General features: G+C 38.0%; 1 protein-coding gene across 1 annotated transcript in view; it reads left to right on the forward strand.

Moving 5' to 3' along the window:
- The first annotated feature begins 299 nt into the window (after positions 1 to 299).
- Positions 300 to 23,308, forward strand: part of GALNT13 (polypeptide N-acetylgalactosaminyltransferase 13) — a 535,071-nt gene continuing 512,062 nt past the window's right edge. Inside the window, exon 1 of the mRNA XM_057746923.1 lies at positions 300 to 620. The gene's annotated coding sequence lies outside the window, so the exon portion shown is untranslated. The remainder of the gene's footprint in view (positions 621 to 23,308) is intronic.

The raw sequence follows: 23,308 nt of genomic DNA on the forward strand, positions 1-23,308 counted from the left end.
GGGACTTGTGCACAGCGCAGGAGCGGGGGCTCCAGGAGCAGCTGGAGCGCGCTCTGAGCGCACCGCCCCAGCCCGGGGAGGAGCAGGAGCCGGGAGGGAGGAGGGCTGGGGGTGCTGGTTACGTAAATGATACTAGCCCAGTGAGAGGCCTCCAGGCTGGGGCTACGGGAGGGGGAGGGACCGTGCGAGGAGGAGGGGCTAGGAGGGAGCGGGCCTGGGTGGGAGGGGGAAGGAGGCGAAGTGACCAGGCGGTGGCGGCGGCTCTGCCGAGGTGACAATGTGCTAGGAGCCTTCGCCTGGTCTCCTGCGCCTCCTCGGCCTCGGCGCCCGCCCTCGCGGAGCCCTCCAGCCCGCTGTTGCGCTATGAGGGCGCCTCTCTGGGGCTGGCCGAGGCCGGAGCCAGATCGCTCTGCTCGCGGGGAAGTGTGAAGAGAGAGGCGCGGGCGGGAATCGGGGCTGCGCGCGGCGCTCGCGGGCCGGCTCGGGTTCCAGGTGAGCGCGGGCTCCAGCGTGCCCCGCACTCGGCGGGGCCGGCCGGCGCCTGCCGGGCTGGGTCGGAGGCTGATTTCCGTGCGTGGACCGCCGTTCCCTCTTCGCTGGATCCCTGGCCACGATAGCAGGTCTCCGGCTCTCTCTCGCTTCCCCTCTCCTCCTCTGATTGTCTGGGGCGAGTCTTCTCTGGGCGGCCCGGAGTGCCCGGGTGGGCGCCGCAAAGTCCCGCAGCGGGTGGCAGGGCGCTCCCTCCTCACCTGCAACAGCGGGCGAGCGCCCCGGGCCGGTCCCGGGGCAGTGCCTCCGGCGAACCCGGTAAGGCTGCCTCCCGGGCTCTCGAAGCGCGCTCGCCCGCTGTTGCAGGTGCGGAGGGAGGACTGCGAGGCGCGCAACTTTCTACCACAGCCCGCTCTCCACCCGTGCTTTCTCCGCTACCGGGCCGGGCTGGGGGGCGCTGGCTACCCTCTGCGCCCTGGTGGCGCTCGGCGCCGTGGGCGGTTCGGCCTTCCTGCCGCGGCAACTTTCTCCCACCAGCTGCGGGCGGCCGGGAGCTGCGGTGCGCGGGCTCTTCCACACTGCGTGTCCAACACTGGGGACGCGCAGGGTCTCGGGTGTTTTCCTCGACGGTTGCCTTCCTCTCTATTTCTGCCTTTCTTTGCCTCTCATTCTCTCTGTCTGTTTCTGACTCAGTTGCTTTCTCTGATTCTTTTTCTCTGACCCACCGCACCCGTTCCGGGTCCCTCTGTTTCTTTTTCATTCTTTCTCCCTAATTTTCTTGGGATGTCCCTATGTCCCTGTTATTCTGTCTCTTCCGCTGTCTCTCCATCTTGCTGTATTTTCTTTCCGTTTCTGCTGCTCACTGCCTCTGTCTTCCTCTCTTATCTCTCCTGCGTTGTCCTCCTGAACACCACCAGCTCCCAGATCCCGAGGCTCCTTGACCAGGGGAGCAAACCTGGCCCACCTCTGGGCACCTCCAGGGACAGAGACCTCCAGGTTCAGCGACCTCCCTTCTCAGAGCAGGAGGGGATGCGGGGATGGAAAGAGAGTGCTCTTGTCTGGGCTGTTGTGGAGTCGAGGGGCTGAATGAGAGTCACAAGGGCCGCTTCCCTTCCCCGGGTCCGAGGGCGCTGCGCTGCCGGGCGCAAGGAATCTGCTTGGTTTGGACAGCGAAAGCTGTGGGCGCCCCTCCCCTTACCCCGTTCTTTGAGTAGGATCCGTTGAATTTCCAGGTGGAGAGTCTACATCTCCAGCATTTACAGGCAGCCGCAGGAGGAGACAGTGGGAGAGATAAACACAGAAGCTTCGGGATCCGGGGAAAACTAACCTGGAAAGGGTGGGAGCTTTCCTGAGGCAAAGGTGCTGCAGACAGAGGAGAGGAACAGTGGGGACTGTCTGCTTTCAACTGTCATAACACTCAATCCTTGAGCGGTTTCCTTGGGAGAAATAGCGGTCACTCTTCCCAGATTTTATTTGCAGGGCTAAAAACACTTGGCTGCCCCAACCCCCTGAAATTTGGAGTATCCTTGGGGCCCCCATATCTTTAGCTTTGTATGAAAGCTGCCTTTGCTCAGGGTTGCTCCCACCACCGTGTGTGTGTGTGTGTGTGTGTGTGTGTGTGTGTGTGTGTGTGTGTGTGTGTGTGTGTGTGTGTGTTTGCGTTCGTGCCCTCTAGTGTTAGAGAAAGCTGCTGGTTTGAGAATATTGAAAAGTAAGGTCAACCTATTGGTGACTTACTTTTGATCTCTCACCTTCCCAGATCATTCTCCTTGCCTTCACCCATCCTTTCCTTTTCTTCATCTTGACTTTTTTGTTGCATTACTGATCTTTCCTTTTCCCTGATCTCTGCAAACTCCTCCTCTCCTGCAGAATTAGAACCTTAATATTGAAACCACTTGAGTGCCTTCAGAGGTGGATAGATTTGGAGAATTTTCATAGCCTAAGGCAGGCTTTGAACATAAGAAATGTGCTTTTCTCTGCACCATTCACCCAAACCAGGATTTCACATCTCTTCCTTATGCCCCTGCTCACCTTCAACTCCATTGAGAATTTTCCTTGGCTGCTCCTGCTTGTTTAAATAAATGCTTTTAATTCACCATTTCTGTGATGCTCATCCCGTTCTAGGGCTTAAGCTGCTTGCTTAAGTAGAGAGACTGTCTCAAGATCAGATTTGGCAAAAAAGAAAAGAAAGCTTTTCCTAAGGAAGCACAGTGCTGCTGGTATAGATTAACTCTGGGTCTTAGTGTCCACAGTGGAACCAGATGCTCTTTCAGATATGCAGACCCTAGCACAGTGTAGGAAAACTAATAAATGTTTGCTGGAAACTTGTTGGTTGATTGATTAGCATGGAGCTAATTATAGGCTTTGAAGTCACCTAGCTATGCTAATAAACCTACATAAAAGAATTTTAATTCTGCCTCTCTTTTTTGTTTCATTTAGTCTTTTATGAATGGGAATTGAGGACTAGTAGAAGGGATGTTGAAACATGAGTCCTCTCTGTCTTTTTATCTCATTCACTACTTGAACTTGCCCTTCTGTGCAAGTCTTTAACTTGGCTGATGTTCTTTAACAGTCACTACAGAATAGAAGAAATGAGTTGAGGCTCTGATGGGTGGCATCTCTCAACCTTCTTACCTGAAAGTAAACTAGGACATGACATCATTTGTGAGTGAATACATTCCTGTGCTTTTAACAAGTGAAAAGTTCTCTTTTTAAATATAAAGAACAGATGTATCAGCTTAAAATATTTGGGGGCTATAAATTGATCTGCAAACTGAATCACTTACCTTAAATAATTTATAGGTTTCCTTACTCTTTCAAATACATATGAGAGGTGTGATACTACATGTATATGAGAATTTTGCCAAAGTACGTTGAAGTGTAATGCCGCCTGATACAAGGTACTAGTAGGAATGCCTGTGCTGCAGTATGGCTTTTTTGATGATATGTTAGTCATTTCTTGAAACAGTTGGGGATTTACCGTGAGTATTGCTCAGGAGCATGTTCAAGGCAATTTTGCTTTAAAAATATTGCTTATAAATCAACTCATACTCTACCCAGTTTTTTTTTTTTTTTTGTATTTAAAAATAGTAAAGACATAGTGAATTGGAAATGCTGAAATTGGTTGAGATACATTCTGATATCTTACTGACAAGAATAGAAACACATTAAACTTTCTAACTTAATGTGCATTACTTTCAAGTTAAAGTTACGTCAGAGTGAAATACAGTGCTTCCATTTTGCCACCTTGATTTTTAGAAGTGGTAGTTGTACGAGGAATATTTCCATGTAGTAGAGATTTTGCAGCTTTTAAAAACCTTGGCATTTCAGGAAAAGAGTGAGAGAACAAGAAATAAATGAATATTTTTATTCTTTCTGGTTAGGAAAATGAAGAGGATATTGGTGTTTCTGAATAACAAGAAAAGTATAGAAAATGATTGAGAGTAAAGTATGAATAAAGTCCCACCATGTGAAGTAAATAACAATACTACATGGCTCTGATAAGTGTTTATTGTGCTTTAAGAAAATGAACAGATCCTATAGTTTTGTCCTTTAGCTTGCCTTATTAAACATCCTAATTTCAAGAGGCACCTCTTGCAATAAACAACAAATTCTTGATTGTGACTTTAATACATCACCTTTTGGGCTTATGTCGCTATCAGTAGTAGGAACATGTAGACATCTTAAGTCTAATGAGATCTAACAGGATCACTACTTTGAAGTCTGAGTGACCATATGCCTAATTATCCAAGAATTGTAACCGGGCTTTGGTTCTAAATCCTTCCTGTCATCAGAATAAACACGTGTGAAACATCAAATCAAGACTTAAGTATACATATACATTTACTCATATTGACTCTGACATTCTATTTGATATTTTTTAAAACCCCCCTGCCCGCCCCGCCACATACCCACTAAGCATATGTTTGAACACATAAATCACATTTAAGGATCCTGTACTGTCTGCTTTGATAAACCACTTATCATTTTAACAAATTAGACTTCTATTTCTATTTCACATTGTTTAGTTAAGTATTTCTGCCATTCAGTTAAGGCATACATATTTTTGAAGAGTCCAGCTTTCCATTGTGAAATTTAGTACTTACAAAGAAATTTGTGAAAAAGAATACACACATGAATCTAGTAGTAGTTGGTCATTCATTGGGGGCATTATAAGCAATTCTCTTTGCGAGCAAAGTATAATCAAATAGATTTTATTCATTTGATACTTATTTCTTCTCGATTCAGATTTAGACCTGTGTGTGTTTTCCAGGTAGTATATTTATAATAATATGTTTAATCTGTCCAAGATGATTAGCAAGAAATAATTTTAGGTGGCTAAAGACATCTGTGTATTCTAATGTCCCTTTTAAATACAATAGCTGAAATTCATTTTTAGGCTATGAGTTTTCCAATTGTATTTATTTATTTATTTTAGTATACCTAGGACCCATTTACTTAAGCTGAAATTCTTAATTTTTAAAGGTTATTACTACAGCTTACTAAGAGATTGCCGGGGCCTAAATTTCCTCTGAGGGCCCAACTTCACTCCAATGTCCGTATAATTATGGACCTCATGAAATATCAGGTTCTCTCTTAATGTTTACTATACTTGTCCTCCCTTCACGGTAGACCTGAAGCACGATGCAAAGTATCAGTTGTTAAAAGCTGTTCCATATTAATGGTTAATCCTCCCAACATAGCTTGAGAGGACTGTAGGGGAAGTAGTGACTGTTACCATCATAGGTATGAACCTATTTGTGATCCTGTTTTCTGTTACGTGAGAAAATTAAACACACTGTCCATATTAAATACTCAGGCTTCTTTTGTATTTTTTTCAGAAGTGCTTACTGTTAAGATGTATGGGAACAGTCCAAGATATATCACGGTTTTTAACATGATGTAGAATTAATTGGGACTCTGTTTACTACATTAAACTACATTGAATTGTCACTTAAATCTTATTTAAGATCTTGTAGAACATTATAGGAAGAGTGTGATTAAACTGTTGGTTGGCACTTTGGTGAACACAGTATATGTGCTGAATAGCCGCTGTAAACAGAAGAAGTTAAAGCACAGCTTGCACATTCAAAATCATCTAAATTACACCTCAGAGATTGTAGTAAATGTCAACTTAGTCTCTTGCCTCATATTAATTGCCTTGATATTATAAGCACAGTGCCACTTTTTTTGTTAAAAAATGAATTTTGACATATGGGGAGGATTATCTTGTAGATGAGAAGAAGAATAACTTAATTTCCTCTTGAAATTTTTGTCTTATAATTAGTTTCAGATGGACAGGATGAGATTTATATGACTATCAAGACCCCCATGCAGTACTGCCATTAGTCTAATGAAAGAAAATTGGGAACAAATATTTGGAAACAAATATATGTAAATGTACAGCCATTTCAATTTATTTATGAGGGTGTTAAAAATGATGAAGCATTACAGGCTGATAAAATAACTAAAATTTATTGGATACATATTTGCACTTGTAAGTGAACATCTAATAGCTCGTACTACATTTTATCCTCATAATCGTGTGAGTTGTAAATAGTATTACTATTCCCATTGTATAAATGAGGAATCACTTGCTTAAAATCACACAGCTAGTATGTGTAATTAGGGCCAGGAATCACATCAGTTCTTTCTGTCTCCGAAGCCAGTGCTCTAATAGTTCTCAGTCTAACATTTTCACTGACTAATAAAATTAAAAAAAAAAAAAAACACGAGTGTCAACCTTCATGTGAACATTTTCTTTTGTACAGTAAGAATGATTTTTAAAAGTCTATGTATATCACCATCATTTTAGAAAAGAGTGGACATTGTAACACCAACTAAGATGGCAGAACCAAATCTCAAAATATAGTTCTTAGAATAAATTTAGCTTCCTTTGCATTTTTCTACATTGTTTTTATTTTTCTACTCTAACAAAGACTGAAGAAAATTTCATCACAGTCTGGTAATTTATTTCACCACATTCTGTAGCCTGCGATTGGGAACACTTCTTAGTCTGAACCACTAGAATATACTGCCTACCCAGTGGATCCCAAGCACAGCAACCAGCATGGTTGTGAGAGCCATGACTTGGTCCTTATAGCTATTCCCTTCTCTTTCTAGCTGAAAGTTTAGGCAATAAGATCTGTACCTAGGAAGGTTGCTTGCAATTACACTAGCATCAGTTTACTGCATCAGTGTTTATTGAAATGATTAGAGAATTGGAGGTGACTTGTTCCTTCCTGGTAGTTAACAACAAATCACCGTCACTAAGGTGGTGCCAATCTGTGTCCTTGAATAAAGAATGAATGCTGGGCAAAAACAAAAGGAGCATGTCTTAACTTATTCTGTTCTTCCCTTTAACCAGTACGTCTCAGCCTTTAGGGATCATTTTGCTCCTTTCTTAACATCTTTGTTTGCCTTGGTGAGGACAAAGCAGTTTTGCTTTAGGTAAGAAAGAAAATTCCAAAGCTAAACTTCTGTTTTTGTAAAACTGACTGATGCTATTAAATCCCAAGTTGCTTTGGAGTGGGTATTGTGGCCATTGAAGAGGAAAAGGACCCTGGTGGAGTGTGTGAGACGTGGTTAAATTGACCTAAGACATTGAATAATGTCACTGTTAACAAACCAGTTTGGAAATTGAAATTACCTTGGGAGATTTTTGTTTGTTTTAATATAGGTTGTCAGATCCTACTGATACAGATTCTCATTTACCTGTGATAGATTCATAAGGATCTAGCTTTATACACATTTTTCCAGGTGGATCTGCTGTACAATGAGGTTACAAGCAACTAAACTACATCTGGTACATTTTTCAGATTAATTTTTATTTCTTTAATAAAATATAGAAGCTTCTATGTTCTGGACACTGTTCTGAGTGCTTTATAGATATTAATTCATTTAATTATAACAACCACCCAAAGCAGGTTTTATTGGTACCTCCATTTTACAGACGAGGAAACTGAGACACATAAAGGTTAAGTAAGTTGTCCAGGGTAAGCTGATGAGTGGCGGGATACAGACTATAATGCTATTTTGATGAAATAATTAAAATGATCTGCTTTAAGTCACAAAGCTTGGAGCAACAGAATTGAAAATGGAACCTAGATTTCTATGTTTTGTTTCCTATTTGAAACAAAGGGAAAAGTGAAGGAAGGAAAAGTGAACCAACAAACTAAGATTTACAGAGTTGGAAACAAAAAATATTTACCTTTTAGAAGCCATAGCACCAGATTAAGAAAGAAAACTAATTATGAAAGGGACAATAATTATGGAAAAATCAGAGTGACTTTCTTCAAGTAGATTCATTCTTGTCTCTTCTTAGGTGCAGACCCCCCACCCCACCCCCGTCCCCAGTCCCCAGCAAAGGAAACAATAAACAAGAAGTTAACATACAGTCATGCAGACAAAAGGAAAAAATTAAAATCTATAGATAGAATTTCTGTATATAGACTTCAATCTATAACTAAGATCTGCATTTGTAACTAACCTAATGAGAACTAGCTTATTTTCCTGCAATGCTGTTCGTAAATTCTTTAAATTTCATTAGGAAATATTAATATTCATGGAAGAATTGGAGAAATCCTACTGAAATGTCTGGATTTTTTTCTCAAATATGTTTTTTATGTTTTATACATTATAGAATATCTATACTAATTTGTAAGCACTGTTAATCTGTAAAGAACTGATGTATTTATCTTTGATGAGGTGCATTTTTCTCCTTACTTCTGGCTTTTGGTTGATTTTTAGCAACTTTCTGTTACTTATTTTTATTTAATGCATTCATGCAATGTTTAATGACTTTTATTCAGTCTTAAAAATATTATTTTAGACTGACTGATACTTGATTAGATTATGTAAATTATTTGAATTAGATGCCCCAGTAATGTCACTCTGATTTTTTTTAAAGTAAAAATCTACACTTAAAGACAATTCTATGCTCAAATTCTATAAGTGAAGTGAGGGTTTATGAGATTACTGACTAGCTGAGTTTTAACAGTCAGTACTACAGTCATTCTCTCATGGCAAATTTCATCTTTTTCTGAATTCTCAAGGCTCATATTTCTTTGATTCTCTTGATAGTTCAGTCTCAAGTGGGACTGTACCTCACTCATCCTGAAAAAATATTAGAAATCAGCCTGTTCCTGATCATGATTCACATTTCACTCATATCCTATAGATTTTCAGTGTATCTCTGCATTTTCTTCTCAAGTAAATACTGCTTCATCTTTTCTCAATACACTTTTTCTTCCATATCTTTTCCCTGCTCCTCTCTTCCTTTCTTTCTTCTCCATGATGCTCTCAACTTTAAATTGTCTTTTTTCTATGGCTTAATACATTCTCCTGTAGCAGGCCTGGACTATCGGTTAGTTCTCTTGATTCTATAAAAAAATGTAAATAAAAAAGGGCTCCTGTTCATTTCATCATTTAGTCCCTGAGTAGGTAAGAGACAGACGCTGTAGCTCTTGCATCTGGGTCATTTAGCAGGAGGCTGGGGATGCTAAATTTGCATCTCATTACCTTTGTCTACTTTTAGAATTGTGTGCTTGGGCCCAGTGGTCAGTTGGCAGTTGGCAGGCCCTGGCACCAAGGGACTGCTGTGTTATTTGAGGGGATGCCAATTTCAGTTGCCACACAGTTCTCACATTCCTTGGTCAGGTTTTCCTTATAAAATTTCCAATATGTGTTTCATTATTAACTCTCTACTACTGACTTCATGTCAGGAATTCATTGTGATATTAATTGATAGATTGTGATGGACAATTTGTATAATTTATATTCCTTGGCTCCTACTCCCTGACTTCGGGATAGTATTTTTCCTATTAGTTAAACCTAGAGCAGATATTTTGTCACAGATTTTTTAAGAGTTTTATTGTTGTGCACTAAGTTGAGATGAATCGTAGGTAATTGGATGGTGCAGCTGAATTAACACATTGAATTGCTAGTTATGAGACACTTCATTTGCTGTTTTAGACAACAATAGGCCCATTTTGCTTCTACAATGCACAAATTCTTATTATTCATATAAAATTCTAATTCAAGTGGGATAACATGTATGCATCATTTCCATTCCTTTTGCAGGGAAAAATAATCTCCACAAATATAAGATATTTGCAACCATCTCATTAAATAATTTTGAACTTCAATACATCTTTCTTTTTGAGAATGTTAATCAGTTATCTCATTACCCATAAAAAGGACATTTCAGAAACATGAAATCAGTCGTCCTTTCTACCCTGTGTACCCTAAGATACATGCAGATGTGCAGTTTGCATTTATTTCGGTACAGAGCCTTGTTTGAATGATTCTTAATAGCATTGCTGCCATCATGACTATGGTGATGTACAACAGTGTAATAATTATGTTTGTTCTTGGGTTTTCTTCATTTTAGGTGTTTTAAGGGCAGCTTCTCTAGGTTAGTGGAAAGGCTTTTAAACAGGCAAGTATTCATTTTATAAGGAAGGGTTGAGATATATCTTTATCTAAACTTCTTCCTGAAACCTCCTTAACTTAGGCATTACATTAAGAAGTTAAAAAGATATCAAACTGTTACAAATTGGATGGAGTGAAACAAGGCAGAGGAAACTGCTGAAGATATGGGGAGGAGGTCAGAGGCTTAAGGCTCAACAGTGCCAAGAAAAGTAGAGAGCAGAAGTGAGACCCTGGGGCTGAAATAAAATAATCAACATGGATAGATGGACCAAGTAGCCTTCTATTTGTTGGTTCTGTTTCCTATGCAAGTATCCTTACGGCAAGATTTTTTTCACTGACCCTCCTGACCATCCCCCTTAATGTAGACTAATGAAATTATATGGACTGCTGAGGGACAACAAGGGCAACTAGGAATGCATCTTAAAAGTGTGGAATACATTCCCTTTTATTTGACACTTAGGGTCTTTAAGCCTAATGATCAACTCCTTGCTTACCCTAAAGCAAAGTCTTCTAAACAACAAGCTACTCAAGTACAGAGCGCTCAGCCGTTTCTATTCCATTTTTCTTAAATATAAAACAGCAACCAAGTATCACCAAACGTTTAAGAAATAATTAAGAAGAAATTATCAAAGATGTGCAACATGAAATAGAGGTACCAAGATAAGTGAAAACCAGTGACAAACTTGCATGGAACAGATCATTAAAAAAATCATAAAAGAGACTGAAATGTTAAAATTTTTGAAGAGATTAAAAAAAATAATACATTCATAAAACAAGAAGATGATGAAGAGACAATAAATGAACAAGAAAAACTGTTTGGAAATTGAAAATTTTCAAATCAGTGGTTTAAAGGAACATTTGTAATTTGAAATAGAGAAAATCTCTCAACAGTGCAAAGAAAAAGAACAAAAATGAAAAAGATGAGTCACTGTGAATCTCTCTGAAGAGTTACTTCCTGCTAATTAGAGCTCTGATTGTAAGAAAACAAAAAATATATAGTTAGAACACATTTTAAAAATTAATAGAATAATGCTCAAATTTATGAAGGAAGATGATTTGCAACTCAGAATTCCATATTCACTCAAAATATCAATCAAGTGCAAGGGTAGAATAAATGTATTTTCAGGCACTTGAGGACTAAATATATTTTCCTTAAATATAACCTTTCTTACAAAATTACTTGCGGTTGAACCCCAGCAAAGTGTAATCAAGAGAAAGAGAAAGATGTGGCATGACAGCTATGAAGTAGTCCTAGAAGGCAAACAATTAATACTAGTTCAATCTGGTGTAGGATTAGTGTAAAAAAGGTGGAAAGCTTTGTCTGGTGGGAGGCTCTAGGATAAAAGAGAACATTATACAACATTTAATGTCAAGGAAATATTTGAAAAGACAAAGAAAAATAATGCAAAAACAGAAGAGGTAGAGACACTTGGAAAAATCAAAAAGTATGCTAGAATGGAAAGTAATCATAGAACTTTAGTTGGTCCTGAAATGAATAATATTTTTATATTACTTAAATATAAGTGGCTTTTATTTTCAATTTATAGTATCAATCTTTTTTTTAAGAACTTTTATTGAGATACAGTTAACAGACAATAAACAGCATATACTTAGAGTATACAGTTTGGTATCCCAATCTCCCAATTCATTCCCCCCCAACCCTCCTCACTTTCCCCACTTGGTGTCCACGTGTTCGTTCTCTACATCTGCGTCTCTATTTTTGCCTTGCATTTCCTCTTTCATAGTTGTTACCATTTGCCTTATATATTGAGGTGCTCCTATATTGGGTGTATATATATTTATAATTGCTATCTCCTCTTCTTGGATTGATCCCTTGATCTTTATGTAATGTTCTTTCTTGTCTCTTGTAACATTTTTTATTTTAAAGTCTATTTTATCTGATATGAGCATCGCTACTCCAGCTTTCTTTTGATTTCCATTTGCATGGAATATCTTTTTCCATCCCCTCACTTTCAGTCTGTATGTGTCCCTAGGTCTGAAGTGGGTCTCTTCAAGACAGTATATATATGGGTCTTGTTTTTGTATCCATTCAGCCAGTCTGTGTCTTTTGGTTGGTGCATTTAGTCCATTTACATTCAAGGTCATTATCAAGATGTATGTTCCTATTACCATTTTCTTAATTGTTTTGTTGTTGTTTCTATAGGTCCTTTTCTTCTCTTATGTTTCCTGCTTAGAGAAGTTCCTTTAGCATTTGTTGTAGGGCTGGTTTGGTGGTGCTGAATTCTTAGCCATTGCTTCTCTGTAAAGTTTTTGATTTCTCCATCGAATCTGAATGAGATCCTTGCTGGGTAGAGTATTCTTGGTTGTAGGTTCTTCTCTTTCATCACTTGAAATATGTCATGCCACTCCCTTCTAGCTTGCAGAGTTTCTGCTGAGAAATCAGCTGTTAACCTGATGGGAGTTCCCTTGTATGTTATTTGTTGTTTTTCCCTTGTTGCTTTTAATAACTTTTCTCTGTCTTTAATTTTTGTCAGTTTGATTACTATATGTCTTGGCGTGTTTCTCCTTGGGTTTATCCTGCCTGGGACTCTCTGCACTTCCTGCACTTGGGTAGCTATTTCCTCCCCATGTTAGGGAAGTTTTTAACTAGAATCTCTTCCAATATTTTCTCAGGTCCTTTCTCTCTCTCTTCTCCTTCTGGGACCCCTATAATGCGAATGTTGGTGCATTTAACATTGTCCCAGAGGTCTCTTAGGCTGTCTTCAGTTCTTTTCATTCTTTTTTCTTTATTCTTTTCTGCATCAGTGATTATCACCATTCTGTCTTCCAGGTCACTTATTCGCCCTTCTGCCTCAGTTAATCTGCTATTGGTTCCTTCTAGTGTATTTTTCATTTCCATTATTGTGTTGCATATCTCTGTTTGTTTGTTCTTTAATTCTTCTAGGTCTTTGGTAAACTTTTTGATCTTTGCATCCAGTCTTTTTTTAAAGTCCTGGATCATCTTCACCATCATTATTCTGAATTCTTTTTCTGGAAGGGTGCCTATCTCCTCTTCATTTAGTTGTTTTTCTGGGGTTTTATCCTGTCCCTTCATCTGGTACAAAGTTCTCTGCTTTTTCATTTTCTCTGTCTTTCTGTGGCTGTGGTTTTCAGTTCCACAAGACGAAATACTGCTGATACTGCTTGACACTGCTGTCTGCCCTCTTGTGGAGGAAGCTATCTAGGAGGCTCCTGTGTGCTTCCTGATCGGAGGGACCTATGGTGCCTAGGGCTGGGTGGGTGGAGCTCAGTAAGACTTTAATCTGTTTGTCTGCTAATGGGTGGGGCCGTGTTCCCACCTTGTGGTCATTTGGCCTGAGGCGACCCAGCACTGGGGCTTACAGGCTCTTTGGTGAGGCTAATGGCAGACTCTGAGAGGGCTCACACCAATGAGCACTTCCCAGAACCCCTGTTGCCAGCGCCCCTGTCTCCTCGGTGAGCCACAGCTGCCCCCCACCTCTGCAGGCAACCCCCCAACACCAGCAGGTAGGTCTGCTTCAGTCTCCTATGGGGTTACTGCTCCTTCCCCCTGGGTCCTGGTGAGCACATTTTTTTTCATGTGTGCTCCAATAGTGGAGTCTCCGTTTCCCCCAGTCCTGTGAAGGTCCTGCAATCAAATCCCGCTGGCTTTCAGAGTCTGATTCTTCGGGGATTTCTCCTCCAGTTGCTGGACTCCCAGGTTGGGAAGCCTGATGTGGGGCTCAGAACCCTCACTTTAGTGGGTGGACTTCTGCAGTATAACTGTTCTCCAGCTTGTGAGTCACCCACCCAGCATTTATTGGATTTGATTTTAATGCGATTGCGCCCCTCCTACCATCTTATGGCGGCTTCTCCTTTGTCTCCGGATGTGGGGTGTCTTTTTTGGTGAGTTCCAGTGTCTTTCTGTTGATGATTGTTCAGCAGTTAGTTGTAATTCCTGTGCTCTTGCAAGAGGGAGTGAGCGCACGTCCTCCTACTCTGCCATCTTAATCCTATCTGCTATAGTATCAATCTTTAGATAAAAGGTGGAAGAGAATCATGACTATGGAACAGAATGCAAATATCAGCAATGGCAATGTTGCAGTAAACATATAGATGGTAGAGGGTTGGAGAAAGTGGATGGAAAGGATGGAAACTGGAAGATTAGCATATTATAAAATGGGGTCAAGAGATGGTATCTTCAGTTGATGCAAGAAATAGGAGTGATGATATATTCCTTCAAGTTACAAAGAAAGCTAAGAGAAGGAATAACAACTATATTAAGAGGACGAGTATGGAGAAATGTGGAATGTGGTATGTGAGATAATGTAGATAATGTCTAAAATGCTTTGGATCCATTTGTTTGGTCAAAGTATGTTTTAATTTGATTTCTTTTAAAAATGTGATTGCTTTAGATGTGTCTATACTCTCCAGATTTCCACAGATTCCAGTCACTCTCTGTTGAATCACCCTGGCCCATAAAGACATTTGAATTTAAGCTTTTTGTTGTAGAACTAATAAACTATTAAAGGTGATTCCCTCTGGGGAGAGGAACTGGTAGGGATCTGGTGAGGGGGCTCCACTGTATAAAGAAATATAAATCCTTAGAACTTTTGTTACTGAACACAGTAGCAGTCATCCCTTACAGTATTATAAAGATTATGGGACTAAGAAGAGAGAATTGCATTCTAGTCCTGGTAACCATTAATAAATTCTGTAGCATGTCATTTAAGTTCTTTGGATCTCAGTTTCCTCATCTTTGAAATGATGCAAATGGTAAAGAAAAAGCAAAATACCTGGTATGACTCTGTATTCTAGTGTTTATTTATTTTGCAAATGTAGGCCTATCATTTTCTTTGAGAATGAAACAAACTATAAATTTTCTAGAACTTATTTTCTTAAAATTAAAAAAATAACTTCTATTTTTGCTGATGTAAAAATGCAGAAACATTACCGAATAATTCTCTAGAAGATCTTATCTCCATTCCACCTGTTTTCCTGAACATTTTAATAACACTAAACAATAATTTTAAACAACATTTTTTAGTGGTTTCCAGATAGAGACAGTAAATTTTATAGTTCTCTGCGTTATTAAATTATACCAGTTACTCTGATTACCTGATGTGTCTACAGATTCACGGAGGAATTGATTGATGAAGGATGGCCATTTCAACATTGCACAGATGTGAGGATATTGCCATCTTAGATCAGCAGCTGCTCTGGAAGTTCTCACTGCTTCTTGTTATTTGGGCTAACACTTTAATTTTGTAGCTAATCAGAAATAGTTGCTTTAAAGATGCTAGCTATTCCTAATGAATGTGAGAACACAGATGGGTCCCATAGGAAATGTCTAACCTGCTGGTTGTTAGAAGATTTCTGTGTGCGTGTGTGTGCGTGCATGCGTGCATGTGCGCTTTAGCATCTTTTAACTGTGAACATCAACTCAGCAAACCAAAAGAAACTGTAATAGCTTTCTATAGATAGAAATAAAGAGATTGACAAAAAGAGAGAGACACAGAGACAGAGGCTGAGACAGACAGAAAGGGAGAGGAAGAGAGGCAGGGAGGAATGAGGAAGTTTCCCAGTCTCTGCCTCACCCCCCAGCTTGGGGCTTATGTATAACAAAAAAGTATTGTGAAAGTTAAGAACACAAATTACATATTAATTAATATGTTAAGACCTAGTATTTTTATGATATAGAAGAGTAGGAGATTCTGAAATGAGAGAACACAAGTTAACAATGAGGCATTCTTTAAAGCTGTGAATATCTGCTTTCTGTTGACAGGTTGTGATTATAATCCCTTAGGTCACCGCCTTTTACCATTTTCTGAGTGCTCTGGTTTTTGGACAGTGACTCAGGGCAGGGAAGAGCTGCTTCCGTCCTGTTATCTCACCTGTTTTGATGAATCAAGGGTCCATTAAATTTCCTTTTAAAGGTGCAGTTCTTGGCAATTAATTAGAACCTTTAGCATGTGTGCTATCCCTTGATTCTAAAATATGAAAAATGCCTGGACTCAAGTTCGGAGGAGGCAGTGGAACATGGTTGTGTTAAAGTTACAAGTTTAAGACTGTGGTGCCTGCATAAATACAGTTCAGAAGTTTTGATTATCCAATTACTTAGCAGAATGACAAAGCATAGTTAGCCTCTATAGGATTTAGTTACTTTATCTTTAAACATTGGGCTAACACTTTAATTTTGTAGCTAATCAGAAATAGTTATAGCTTATCAACTAGTAATACTAATAGTAATAGTGGCTAACACTAATACAACCCAGGTTTCTAATTGGTTATGAGGGCCTCTTTTATGTGCTTTACATAATATTAGCCCTTGTAATTCTCACCATTCTAAGAGCTAGATATTTATATTCATCTACCAAATAATTATAACTGCTTTAATGAATTGACGTGACAATGCATGTAATGCAGTGATTATTGTGCTTGGCACTTAGCAAGTGTTTAATAAATGCTAGCTGTTATTAGTGTATCTCCTCTTTCAGGATCCTCTATGGGCATTTAGTATGGTGGGTGCCTAGTAAATCTGGCCTTCTTAACTGATTTCTGAAATAAAATTCTCAGACCTGGAAGAGTTATTGTGAAGAGTAACTGCAAAATCAGATCCCAGGAGGCAATAAATAAATAGCAGTCAAAGATAGGATTGAAGCCAAGCAAAATAGAAACAGTAAAACTGTATTAGTGAAATATTTAGAAATTTTAAGAGAGAAGTGAAGGTAAATGAGCGAAGGCAAAGGAATATCATATCATGATAAATAGATCATAGTATTGCACAAATTGTACACAATGCTAAACACTGAAATGACACTTTGCAGAAAGTGCATCTAGCTTAGAAAAAGGGTGGTAAGCTTCTTCTATTCCCTTTAACTTCATTTGGAAAATTCTAACGTCACTGCTGATTTTTGTTAGGTGTTCTTGGCTAAGTTGAGAAGTCATCCTCCATTTTCCCCTTAGCTTTTTGATCAGCTTTGAGTATGTTATTTTTTTCTTGGCTGATTCTTAGAGAAATTGAAAAATGAGTGCTTTTGTGTGTGTGTGAATATGAAAAATAGTAACAATTTTAAAACACATTGCCATCCTAGCCTTAGTCCCTTGAGTGGAAAAGATGAAACATTATTACTTTTTGTTCTTTAGAGACACTAAACTTCATTTTCAGTATGTGATGTCTTGTTGTTTTTAATGATTTTTATAATGCTTAATTGGAGAATTTCTATTTTTTTTTAATGTAGAAGGACACATAATTTGAGACAACAAATTGTAATTGATTTCTCATTTAGAAATATTTGAATTCCAATTCTCTTTTCTTATCATACGAGAATATGTTGTTTTGAACACTGATAGTTTGTCAGTTCCTTCACAATAATTTGTACAAATGATAATTATACATAAATTAATAAACTGCTGGTGGGAATCTAATGATGCATCATGCTGTTTTTGGTTTATTTCTGAATCATTTGTAGTCTGTGGAAATGTACCAGGACTAATTGTTTCATGTAACCTGTAACTTCCTCAACTCCAAAAATATGTTCAATAAAATAGAATATTTATTTTTAAAAAATGATGAAAGACTAGCTTATATTATGTTTTATGAGAGGTTATCATATAAGAAGTGGCTGTATAGATTATTAAATAATTTGTGTCTTATCTGTGTTTAAAAATCCTTTTCATATTAAAAATAATGAAATTAGTTAAATAACCATTTACTACTTTTCTTATTTGTGATCCAAACAATTTTTTAGAGCTGACTGAAATAATGTTGGGTCCTTAGATTACATTTGCCTGGTACTCCTGTCGCCTCCCATTCTGAAGTTTTGTGTTTGAATATTTTTTAAAAGTGATTAAAAAGAAACGTTTAACATAACCTTCAACAACCTTGTAAAGAATTCCTACATGAGAAATATTTAAAATTAAGTAATAACTCCTGCTGTGTCTGGGAACCATGTATGAGGTTAACCATCTTCAACCAAGGCTACGTTAAGTCACAGACAATTGACTTTTTGTATTGTTGCATCTATCTGCCAAAATATTATACCACCTGTAATTATTTTATAGTGTGAGAGTCCACTGATTATTAACCTTGTAAACTCACTTTGTGAACAGTTTTCATTTTATTTAAAAATGCTTTGGAAGTTAGTAGCTCACAAAAAATATTCACCATCATTATAAATATAAAACCAAGATATGGAAAGATTTAGCAATATCATTGATTTTTCTGTGTGTTTTTGACTAACACTAACTCAAAGATATATACTATTTCCTGTCACAGGACAGGGCTGATGCCTGCTGTGTGTGTGTGTGTGTGTGTGTGTGTGTGTGTGTGTGTGTACACGAGCACACGTGTTCTGCAAAGAGTGTCTACTGAAAGTTGAGTTTTTCTTTTTATGGGTTTCCTGGGTATTTATTTATTTTATGGAAGTACAGTTGATTTACAATATTGTGTTTTAGGTTTACAGCAAAGTGATTCAGTTATACATACATACATATTATTTTTCAAATTTTTATCCATTGTAGGTTATTACAAGATATTGAATATAGCTCCCTGTGCTATACAGTAAGCCCTTGCTGTTTATCTATTTTATATATAATAGTGTGTATCTGTTAATCCCATACTCCTAATTTATCCCTTCCCTGACTTCCCCTTTGGTAACCATAAGTTTGTTTTCTATGTCTGTGAATCTGTTTGTTTTATAAATAAGTTCATTTGTATCATTTTTTAGATTCCACATATAAGTGATATCATATAATATTTGTCTTTCTATGTCTGACTGATTTCATTTTATATGATAATCTCTAGGTCCATCCATGTTGTTGCAAACGGCATTATTACATTCTTTTTTATGGCTGGGTAATGTTCCATTGTGTATATATACCACATCATCTTTATCCATTCTTCTGTTGGTGGACACTTTAGTTGCTTCCATGTATTGGCTATTGTAAACAGTGCTGCTATGAACATTGGGATGCATGTGTCTTTTCCAATTAGAATTTTCATCTTTTCCAAATATATGCCCAGGAGTAGGACTGCTGGATCATATGGTAACTCTGTTTTTAGTTTTTTAAGGAAACTTCATACTGTTTTCCATAGTGGCAACACCAATTTACATTCCTGCCAATAGTGTAATAGGATTCCCTTTTCTCCACACCCTCTCCAGCAGTTATTGTTTGTAGGCTCTTTGATGATGGCCATTCTGACTGGTGTGAGGTGATACCTCATTGTAGTTTTGATTTACATTTCTCTAATAATTAGCAATGTTGTGCATCTTTTTGTGTGCCTGTTGGCCATCTGTATGTCTTCTTTGGAGAAATGTCTATTTAGGTCTTCTGCCCATTTTTTGATTGGGTTGTTTGTTTGTTTGTGTTTTGATATTAAGCTGTATGAGTGGTTTGTGTATTTTGGAAATTAAGCCCTTGTCTGGGCTTAATTTCCAAAATTAGCATCATTTGTAAATATTTTCTCACATGTCGTACATTGTCTTTTCATTTTGTTTATGGTTTCCTTTGCTGTGCAAAAGCTTATAAGTTTGATTAGGTCCCATTTGTTTATTTTTGCTTTTATTTCTTTTGCCTTGGGAGACTGATCTAAGAAAATATTGCTACTATTTATGTCAGAGAATGCATTGCCTATGTTCTATTCGAGGATGTTTATGTTGTCATGTCTTATATTTAAGTCTTTAAGCCAGTTTGAATTTATTTTTGTGTATAGTGTAAGGGAGTGTTCTAACTTCATTCATTTACATGTGGCTGCCCAGCTTTCTCCTCGGTATATTTAACTGTGGATCTCCATGATCTCTTGGGCACCATTCAAGTTACTTATTTTATGATAATTCAGGTTTATTCTTGACTTTTAGTTGCTTTATTAACTTTAGAGTTTGTTTTGACCTTTTGTTGGACCAAATTAAGTTTTGGTCCAACGTTTTTTAACTTCCTTGTCTAAAAACTTTTATCTTCAGTATAACTTTCTTTTCATGCTTAATTCAAAAGTTGAGTTTTTAGCCAAACTTCCAGTTTCACACCTTCAATTTTTTAGAAATTTCATGAATTCCTACCTTTTTGCTGATACCCATATATAGAGCTCCCTTTGCAGTGCCAAGTGTGTTTTTTGAAATGGCCCGAAGCCAACACCAGAAACTCTTCATATACCCTTTCACTGTTCTCATTCCTCTTCATGATAACACACCCTAAAACTCCCCCATTTAGTCATTTTTTGACTCATGTTATTTTCTGTCCATGTATTTTTTAATCATGTATGTATTTAGTAATTGCCAAGGAAAAAATATTATGTGATTTTAATCAAGTTGTATGCATCTGTATTTTGTTATAAATCTCTAAATACTCATGCACTTTTAATTGGCCAAAGGGCTACCTCTCACAATAACTTGATATATAAAATTGTGAGCCAATAAAATGTTGCCAAATTTTAATAAAGAAGTGCACTTCATTGGTGCATGAAATGATTCCTGCTTAAGCAGTCAGTGTACATAATCAGTTAATAAATCTGGCTAGTGGTTTTGGGATCTACTTGGTTTAAGACACTATGTAAATGCAAGATCAGGAGCTTCCAATATTTCATTAAGAGGCACATACTTACAAATGGGTTTTCAGCAATGGGTTCATGTGCACTACATGTAATTACTGAGTGCTTTTGCAATTCAAAACCCTGGGGGTCCATGTGGCAAAATCCTATTTTTCTTTGTACCTGCCCTTCTCCTTTTTTTTTTTGTCAAGTCTCTGCCTTACTGAAGTCTCACACTATTAAAAAGATTATTTTCTTATTCCTGCTTCTGGGGATTATGTCCTCACTCAAGATGAACATCTGCAAGATAGAGCTACATATTTTCATAAGGCCATGCCATTCTGTCAAGAAAAGACCTTTTATGCCATAAAAAATATAAACGTTAAATCTTTCTATATGAACAATATTATAAATTTTTGAGTAAGTGGCATGTTTCTACATATTGTTGTCTTGTAGAATGTTTACATTTTCTTCTCTGTTTCTCAGCAAATGCATTCAGACTGTGTTATTCATGGCTGTATTTTATAGGAAAATGTGTGCCTTTATAGGGGCTTCAAGGACAGTGAGCTTCTTCAGTATCTAAAATTCTTTTCTGATGGTTGGCTGATAGCCATCAAGGAATTCATTCCGAAGAATTCTGGTTTCACACACCATGTATCAGTCTCAGGGATAAAATTCATACTGCACCCCAATTTCAAACTTTTTCACGTGTTACTGTCTCAATCCAGGTTCACACCTTCAAGTCATTAGAGATTTCATGAATTCCTGCCTTTTTGCTGACACCCATATATAGATCTCCCTAGGCAGGGCCAAGTGGACCAACACCAACATCAACAACAACAAAAAGGAAGGAAGGGAAGAAAGAGAGCCTGTATCCCTGGACTGATTCCATGCTGTGCTTGGTCTGTTCTTCCTTCCTTCAAACAGCTGCAATCTTGTGGCTTGTTGTATCTCAGATCCCTTCACTGACCTTGGCTTACAAGTGCTATTAAATCCGAGTGGGGCCAAGCTTTCCTTTTTCCTTCCAGCAGGTTTCAGGAGTGAGATGATGTCACTGGCATTTATCCTCTGACCCTCATTTCTGTTTCTCCTTGAAATAGAACTAATCAAAGAGTTGTCCTACTTATTGATGCTCATGAAGCATTTAACATAAGTACATATATTTTTGTCTGTTTCTGCAGTGTAATAAATCCTTCCTTTTATATTCCTAAATTGTAGATGTATATCTACATCCGTCTTTAATAGATTATGAAATCCAAGAAGGCAGTCCAACGTAGTTCTTTTTGTGCTGTACCTAGCAAAATGTCCTACACAATTAAGTCCTTCCTACATGCATTAATTAGATTGCACATGTACAGAGAGGTCCCCTGGGCCTTCCAAAGCTGTTGATGCTACTTTGGAAAATGATGCAGGTCCAAAAGGATTTAGGTCAGTCAAATTTTTATCTGGCTTTCCCAGAAGGATAGTTGAAAATGCCTTTCTATTGTGCTATATTAATCTCTTCCTTGTGATTTTTTTCCCTCTCACATTCCATTGTCAGCTAGTCAAAGATTGTGCAGTTTCTATACTTTTGTCAAACTCATTGGGTATTTGAAATAGCAATGTCTGTAATTTTTACCAGAGTGGCTGAAGAGTTTTGCCACCTCTGTCATTTTAAAGAATTTGTCTACAACTTATTTCCTTTTCAAGGGACATAAGTCACAGAGTTTAAGATTGAAAGGGATCTTGAGGAGTGATCTTGTCATGCCACTTCCCCTCAGTTGAGGTTGTGCCTAATCTAAACCCATGTTTCTTTAAAATAAAGTTACTCCACATTATGTAGTCCATTACCTACTCGACATTGCCAATAGCTAAATATAATTCTGGGCATGTAACTCCTGGGTATAAAAACTTTTGAAAGTTCTCCAGGTTAAATTTCAAATTCTTTAGCATATCATTCAAGGCCCTTCATAGAAATCTATCCCAATGAGCTTTGCAGCCTCACTTCCCATTTATTACCCTCTCCTAATCTATTTTAAGGATTCACCGAATTACTTCTTTGTTACCTGGAGATGGCATAGATACCCATGACTGTTTCTTTGCTCACACTGTTTTGTAGCCTTGAATTACCTATGTTTTCACTTCAAGGATCAGCTTAAATGCTCCCTCTTTTAAAGGATTTTCGCAAATCTCCAAGGCAGAAGTTTTCTATTCCTTTCTCTAGTTCCTATAATACTTTGTTCTTATTGCTGTTGCTAACTTACACCATGTTATCATGGTTGTGTCCTCCTCTGTCTCCCATTTTAAATTATAATCTTTTTGACAGTGGAGGCATCACATTCCTCATTGTTCCCCTGAGGCCTACCAAAGTCCATAATATAGCTAGTTATTCAATAAATGTCTTGAAAAATTGTTAAATATTGATTCAGTAGGATAAAGGGCTGTGAATTTAATGATGCTCTATTGAATGAATCTTTGTAACATTCCTCATGTCTGTTTCTAGAATATGATGGGGATATAAAAATATTAGCATAATCTATTCCAAAGATAATCACCATAAATTTATCAAAATAGTGGGTTCAAGAGGGTATTTAAAAAGCATTTAATTCCAGCAACCAGCCAGAACTTAAAGTCCCTTTCAGCATTTCTGGAGAATGGACCTTCAACTTCTTCTTGAACTCTTCATTTGACTCTTTCTTAGGGAAGCCCATTCTGTCATTCTTTACAGTAAGAGGGCTTTTCCTTATGCTGAGCTTAAATTCTATTCCTTGTGATTTTTCTCATTGCTCTTATTGGTCTTAGTTCTGCTTTTAGGGGGCACTGAAAATAAATTTAAACTGTTTTCCACATTGTCAGTTCTTCTCATAGGAGCAGTATTCAAGTTTCTGCTATGTATTCTGTTTTACAGGCTGAATGGCCCCAGAT

Source organism: Hippopotamus amphibius, chromosome 8 (genome assembly GCF_030028045.1).
Source record: "Hippopotamus amphibius kiboko isolate mHipAmp2 chromosome 8, mHipAmp2.hap2, whole genome shotgun sequence".
NCBI lineage: Eukaryota > Metazoa > Chordata > Mammalia > Artiodactyla > Hippopotamidae > Hippopotamus > Hippopotamus amphibius.